Source organism: Oryza glaberrima, chromosome 3 (assembly GCF_000147395.1).
Source record: "Oryza glaberrima chromosome 3, OglaRS2, whole genome shotgun sequence".
Classification (NCBI taxonomy): domain Eukaryota; kingdom Viridiplantae; phylum Streptophyta; class Magnoliopsida; order Poales; family Poaceae; genus Oryza; species Oryza glaberrima.
In genome coordinates this window covers 16,801,795-16,809,810 of record NC_068328.1, presented here as the reverse complement: position 1 = coordinate 16,809,810, position 8,016 = coordinate 16,801,795, and positions in this window count along the sequence as shown.

Here is an 8,016-nt window from a genome sequence, read left to right as displayed (position 1 = left end):
GTTTCTCTGATGATCTTGTACTGAATTTGCACTGGACATTGAACTAGTATGGTACTATGGAATTTGGTCAACTTGGAGCACACTGCATAATTTGCGGTGGCGTGATTTCATTTTTTTTCTTTTTGCAGGGGCGTGATTTCATTTGCTTCTCTGTTTTCTAATTTCTAAAGCTTAATTTGAATGTTGTTTTGGTTCTGAATTCTATTTTTTTACAACAAGTTTGATTTTGAATTCTGATCGACGCAGTTCGCTAGGCACATTTTTCGCCAGTTGCTTCGTGCGGCCTGAATGACTGAATGCTCAGCTAAAATTACCATATTCCCTCCATTTCATTTCATATTATAAGTCATTTTTATTTTTTGTAATGTTAAATTTCTTCTGGTCCCCTTCCTCTGTCTTGTTCAGTTCTGTTCATCTTGCAGGGCGGTTTTGCTTTCCTAGTTCTGTTCATCTGAGCTTATTGTCTTTACGCTGCATATGCGTGTTTACCGATCAGCCCCAAAAAGTGTCGACGTCTTTTTAGCAAGTCCGTTACTGGAATTGCAACTGCATGTTTGGCTTGGATTAGCTGATTAATAATCAGTCAGAGAGCATCACATTTTGGCTTTTGACCAACTTCGTCACCTTTGCTAACTTCACCCATCAGATGGATGCCCATGGACCATGGTGTGTACATGAATTCATTTGGGACGTCTCTGGTTTGTACATCTTAATTTGCACGTTGTTTCCTTGATTCCTTCTTATGAATGCAGTTCGATGGCTGCCCGCCTGCCCATCATTTATTTTTCTTTGATGAAAACACGAGCGGGAGACGCATACCGTTTTGCATTGAGGGTACCACGAGGTACGAGATACCATGAGGTACCAATCTAATCTAACCGTTGGTTTAGCAGGTATGATGGGGCTAACAAAAATGAGGTCTCCTCTCTTCGAGGTCAGAAATCGCCGCCTCCTCTCTACCAGATCAGAAATCGCCGCCTCCTTTCTACCGTCGCGCATCGAGGTCGCCGCCGCCGTCGCGCATCGCCCTATCTAAATATCAAGTCGATTTATCCTCTCAAATATCTGCAAGGCCGGGCGTATGCTAAGTTATCCTAAGTTATGATGGGTTGTATGATCCACAATATTCATTGGCATACTTTGAATCATGCCAAAGTATTTAGACTAACTATTGATGCTGGAAGAGATTTCAATGATTCACCGCACTATCCCATTTGTCCTGTCCAGGCATTCAGAACATTGGTGCTAGTGTCGAATTTGTGGCAAGTTTCCAAATGACATTAAAGGTGGGGATTAAGGCTCTATAGAATGACATCACATTAGCTATTGAGTCTTATTTCACCCTAGCAAGATAATTTCCAAGATCTAAAAGCAGGGGAACACCAAATTTCCAGCTTGGAGCACAGGAGCGCCAAATCTGAGCAGCCGAGGGGAGGAAGATGTACTGACTTGCGGAGCGCGGGCACCATCTTGTTGGTGAGCGTCCCGGTGATGATCATGCAGTCGGACTGTCGCGGGGATGGGTGGAAGATGACGCCGAAGCGGTCGAAGTCGTAGCGGGACGCGCCGGCGTGCATCATCTCGACGGCGAAGCAGGCCAGCCCGAACGTCATCGGCCAAATCGACCCCCTCCACGCCCAGTTCATTAGGTCGTCCACCTTGGAGATCACAAACTCGACCGCCTTCGATGCCTGAACGTCACTCGCCGCTGCCGTTACGCATCCAGCCGCCCGCCGCCGTCGCGCATTGACCGCCGCCGCCGTCGCGCATCTGGTTGTCCCTGCGACCCTGCCTCTCGCGGTCTCGACGCCATCTCTCGCTGCTCACCGATGATTTCCTCTCGTGAAAAGGACATAAATACCCTTCCACCCATGATACCGCTTCAAATGAGAAGGTGCAGTATCATGAGGTACGGATGTACGGATGATTTCTGACCGTTTGATGAAATCAGATAAATGGAAGATTTGGTACCGCATAATCTCAAGGACAGTAAAAAAATCTCTTGCATTTCTTGCATTATCAATGGTCAGAATTTATTTAAATGGCATGCAAGAAATGGGGGAGGAAAATATGTCCTTAGCTTCCTTGCGCGATAAGATTCATCCAAGTTCACTGTCTGCCACCGTCACTGACAGTGGGCCTCCCTGCCTGTTTTACTTCGACGGTCCGACGGTAGAACAATGGCTACTACTCCCGCTCAACTATTGCCACATAACCATGTCGGTTCTTGACGCTCGACGAAAGCGGCAAATCAACGTCGTCAGCGGCATGTTGTTAACAAGAGGATCACCCATAACACGAACAGAGAAATACTAAAAATCTAAAATCATAGATGAACAATTAAGCTGCAGAGAGCAGAGATATATCCAACTGATCAAGCTGTGTGCAGCCATTTGCCAGAGCTGAATCCATTTAATTAATGAACAGCATATATCATATGGCATACTGATAGCACATTCATGCATGACATCAATTTGAGAACGAAATTTAACAAGATCATCACCTAAGGCTTGTTTGTAATGTAGTCAGAATCACGATCTGCACATGTCTCAAGCAGAAACATGCGAAGCAATTCTCACAGCACTCCGTGACTCCAATATGCTTTGCAGCAAATTGTTCAGATGCTTGATTCATCCACTTATATCCAATTTGTTATAAAACCGGCCCCGAAATTGACATCGGTAGCTAAACGCGGAAGAAAACACCATAGGAGATCCAAACATGATGACGACACCGAGGCACGATATTTGATAACGGAGTTCAGCCATAGCCTACATCTCCGGGGCATTGATTACGGGCACTCCTCCCCGATCCAGCATATTACAGCGTATCAGAGTTACAACGACTCATGGTCGGTCGCCGCCGGCAGCCGTTCCCTCTCGCTATGCTATGTCGCCATGCGGTTACAACAGGCACGCCCCTCTATTTATGAGAGATCCTAGGATAAAGTCCGACTCTTACTCTAGTCCTACACCTAGTACAACTCCAAGTCCTAAACTGTAACCGACTATATACACATATTCGACACAAACTCTAACAAACTCCACCTTGGCGAATATGCCACGCCAACCTGAATCTGTTACTTGCTCGAACTTCCGTGTACCAGGACTTGAGTTGATCCTTTTTCGCCGCTCACGCCGAGCTGCCCCGACAAGCCTCCACCAGGCTCACCATAAAACAAGAGACTCCTGCTATCCTTGTAATTTCTTCCTCTTGACTCCACCTGCAACAGTGCTCCATTTTCTCTCATATCACCACAGTCATCTTGCCCAAGCGAAATTGAATTCCTTCCTAGCCATGTTCATGTTCAACTCCATCTACCATCTTATATTTGACTTGATCAAATCCATGGCCAGATAACCAATGTCATCACCAAATAGACAAACCAAACTCACCAGACATGAAGAGAACTCTTTCTTCCTTGTCGTCTTATGAACCGAGCTAATAAATCCAACATCCACGCTTCTCCGCACCCGTAGACTGAATTCCTGATAATTTGAGAAAATCACTGTTGCCTTGAATCACCCGAAGAAATTACCATAGCACTTGCTCTTCCTCTTTAGTGACGCAGATTCCATATATCCCCATCATGCAAATCCCGTAGATCCTGGATATACCCTGTACTGCCAAACAGCCCGTTGACGCCCTCAACGATTTTCACCCCCTGTTGCCCGGGAACTTCACCTGTACAGCTGCTTGACAAGTCAAACTACCACCGTGATGTCTTTTAGCATAGCCAACACTTTTAACTTAACATGCTACTGATATCTTGCTGGAGGAGCTTCTCTACGCATAGCATGGTTCTTTAAACCAAGTCCCTATGCACCATCAAGTTACCTGCAGCCTCAGTCTCCACGTAAAGCCATCAGTGAATCAAGCCAACCAAATCCCATTACGGTCAAAGACTAGTCAACAGCTCAACAGCCCTGGTGTTTGAACCAACCGGATCAATGAACCGATCTTTTTTTTCTTTTCTCCAAAAAGAAACTAAACCGCTCGGTTTTCTCTCCTTGGTCAAAAACCAGTTAACAGGAAGTCTAGAGATCAGATCGATCCCCTTCCTTCCTCGCTCCTTTCTGCTCGCCTTCCTCAGCCCAACAGCGCCGCTGCCCGCCTATCGCGCCCTTGCCGCGACGCTGATTCCTGCCGACCGCGAGCACCAGAGCCGCCGCGCCTCACCTCTCCTCTGAGCCACCACCAAAGATGCCGCTACGGTTCCCGACGCCGCTGCCCGTCTAGAAGATGCTGCCACGCACAGGAGCTGGTCTCCCCTTGCGCCACCACCCTGGGACCACCGCCGATGAAAACGCCGCTGCCGCCGTGGGCTTCCCGCCGGTGAGGATGCCGACGCCCACGGAGCCGCACCCCGACGCAGGAGCAGCCCACCCCTGCTGCCGGTATCCGCCACCTTCTCCTGGAGCTGGCCCGCGTCGAACTCGCCGGCACCTGCACGACAACTACACCAAGTCGTGCTCCTACCGCTCGCAGTTCGTCGCCCAAACCACCACTGCCCAAGAAATCATGTCCAATCTCTTCATTGCTTTGGTTGGTTTTATTCGATTGCAATTGCTGCAATCCCGTGGTGTCCCTTTGCTGTAATTTCCCTTTCGTGTCCGACGCAATATCCTTCTCGATCTCTTCTTTGTCGTGTGTATTACCACGGCCTCTCCGAGTCGAGTCCTGCATGAAACCAAACGGTTTGCTACTACCAGCACTACTTCTGTCTCCGCCGCCGGCTCGGCCTCGACGCAAAACCGTGCACACCGCCGCGACCCAGACCTCCAAGCTTCACGTACCCCTAGCAACGTCCTGGTTCCAGAGCAAACACTTCTCTGTTCTGCCATCCATTGCATGTACGCTGCTAAGTAGCAATCCCCCATGTAGTACTTTGTCGTTAACACCTAAAAAACAGCCTGTAGGATCCACCCGCTCCGACTTCCGATTGAACACCATCAATCTAGTCGTGAGCCGAAGCCGACAAGTCGCATGCCGTCTTCCCAGCCACCGAACAACCCGAGCGCTACGTCTAGCCATCTCCCTGTCGAACGCAGCTCATCGAAGGGCCCGGGCCACCCCGCCTAGAGTGTTCGATTCCACCGATCGAGAACGCCGATCGCCTCCAGCTTCAATCAACCCCGAGCGTGAGGCCTCACGTCTCCCTGTTGAAAGTAGCTCACCGGAAAGTTCGAGCCACCCGCCCGAAGTGTTCGACCCACCGATTGGTTCGTCAATCGCTTCCGCCGCCATCAACCCGAGCACCACGTCTGGTCATCTCCCTGTTGATTGTAGCCATCAAACGGTTCAGACCGCTGCCTGAAATGTTCGATTCCACCGATCAAATTCCGTTGATCGCCGCCGTGCTCCACCTTGCGTCCATGTCCGTTCCTGGACACCCTGTGTAGTTGTCGCGGCGTGGAGCACCTCCATCGTACCTCTACCATGGATCTCCCGCAGGCTCTGATACCACTTGTTATAAAACCGGCCCCGAAATCGACATCGGTAGCTAAACGCGGAAGAAAACACCATAGAAGATCCAAACATGATGACGACACCGAAGCACGATATTTGATAACGGAGTTCAGCCATAGCCTACATCTCCGGGGCACTGATTACGGGTGCTCCTCCCCGATCCAGCATATTACAGCGTATCAGAGTTACAACGACTCATGGTCGGTCGCCGCCGGCAGCCGCTCCCTCTCGCTATGCTATGTCGCCATGCAGTTACAACAGGCACGCTCCTCTATTTATGAGAGATCTTAGGATAGAGTCCGACTCTTACTCTAGTCCTACACCTAGTACAACTCCAAGTCCTAAACTGTAACCGACTACGTACACATATTCGACACAAACTCTAACACAATTAAAGCCAGATTATGGTCAGTTATAGATAGATCATCATTCATCAGAATCCACAATCGAGTTCAATTCAGAATCTCTCGCACAGTGTGTGCTTTGCTGTACAACTGACTAAACTCTGATCAATCGCTATGGTAGAAATTATCCCCCCCAAAAATGTTCAGAAACAGAGCAGAGACTCTTCCTACTATAGCTGCTCAGATCGATCGCTATCCAAAAAAAAAAAAATTGAGGAGAAAAAACGCCCACTCGAGACCTGCAGAGACGAACAGGATAGAACAAATAGTTGATGCCCACATTGATCTACCTACCTGCATGCAGCTTACGCTCTGCAAACGACACGAACACACGGAGATGGTAACGATGGTGGATCGCCCATTTGATCCTCGCAGAAGCTTGCGGTGCCTCATGGATTCATAGCCATATTGGCATAGGGTGATAGGGATCAGGGATGTGGGCGTTGCCGATGGCTTAATGGAGCGTCTGGTCCATCGACTCCACCGCGTCGCGCACCATGTCCACCGCCGCGAGCGCCTTGTCGGCGTACCTGGTGGCCATGAGCAGGCTCACCTCGAGCTCCCCCATGTGCTCGTTGCGCTCCGGCGACTGAACCAGGCAGTGGGAGCGGGCGCGCTCCGCCGCATCCTTGGCCTCCCAGGCCGCGGCGTTGATCCACAGCTCCGCCTCGGTCGCCAACTTCTTGGCCCGCTCCGTCTGCTTGCTCCACGCAAACCACGTCAGGTCGGTGAGGTCGCCGGCTCGAACGTGGAGGTACGGGGCGCACGTGAGGAAGTGGAACTCGACGTTGTTGTGGACGCTCCCCAAGCCGAAGGCGACCGAGAGATCGCGGATGGCCTCATTGAGTAGCCCGGTGGGCGCCGCCGCCGCCGCCTGGTCGTCGATATCGATCTCGATCTCGAACACGGTGGAGATGAGGTCCCCGGCGGCGCGGATGGCGCCCGGGAGCAGCGGCGCCCCGGAGGACACGGTGGCGAGGAGCTTCGCGGCCGCGTCGACGGTGGCGTCCGGGATCGGGGCCTGGCCTGCGTGCGCGAGGGCGGACCACACGTCGGCGTCGAGGGTCTCGGCGGCGCTGGCGTCCTCGCCGAGCGCGGCGCGCGCGGCCTGGATGCGCGTCGCAGCCGCTGCAACTAGAGCGCCGATATCCCGAAGCCCTTCCGCCGTCACCTGCAGCCTCCCCATCCAGTCTGTCGCCGCCGCCTGGACCGGCTGCTCCACAACCGGAACCGCCATCTCTCTCTCTCTCTCTCTCTCTCTCGGCGAGCGTGCGCGCGCGCGTTTGTTTGTGAGCGTAGTGTAGGGGTGAGAGAGGGTGGGAGATTGGGGGTGAGACGTTGGAGACCGGCCCATTTATACCTTGCCAATGGGATGGGGATTGCGGACGCCCGCTTTCTTGCGGGAGGAGGCGACACGTAGGGACGAGGCCCGTGTATACACTTGGTTTGGGTAACGAGATATATTTGGGCTTTCTTGCGATGTAAGGCATCGAGTTTACTGCAACCTCGCCGGGCAATGGGCTAGCTTTTTCTACGTTGTTTGAGGCTGGAAGGCCTAGATGCTTTGTGATGGCCCAGTTTTCAATCAGGCCCAAAACACTCACGCAAGGCCCAAGATGGAAAAACGCGGTGCCACCTCTTGGAAAAAGATCACACGTCTCTTACTTACTCCCTCCATAAAAAAAAACCATCCTATTTTTTTTCGGAGGAAGTATGGGTGTGAATTTGAATTGCGTCTCTCAACCAGAAAACCAGGTATAGTGTGTCCCTTATCTTTCAAAACTAGTACAAACGAGATCTCAAAATAATATGAAGGACGTTTTTGGCTTACGTGGTGCCAACGTGGCATTATGCATTATAGATAAAAAAAATATCAATAGACCCACACTTAAGTGACGTTGTAGCCTTCTCCACCTCTTTCTTATCCTATTCCTCATTTTCCTGGTAGAGCGACCGGGGAAGGGAAGAGGGTTGGGGTAGCCGCTGACGAGTGGTAACAATTGCAGTGGCAGGACTGTGCTAACATCAACATCGGCCATGAGCGTTTGAAGGAGCACCGGTCGTGTCGGAGTCCATCCACACCAAGCCTCGAGGGAGGTATGAGGGAAAGAGGTGAAGTTCATCGAGTTCTCTAGCGAGTAGC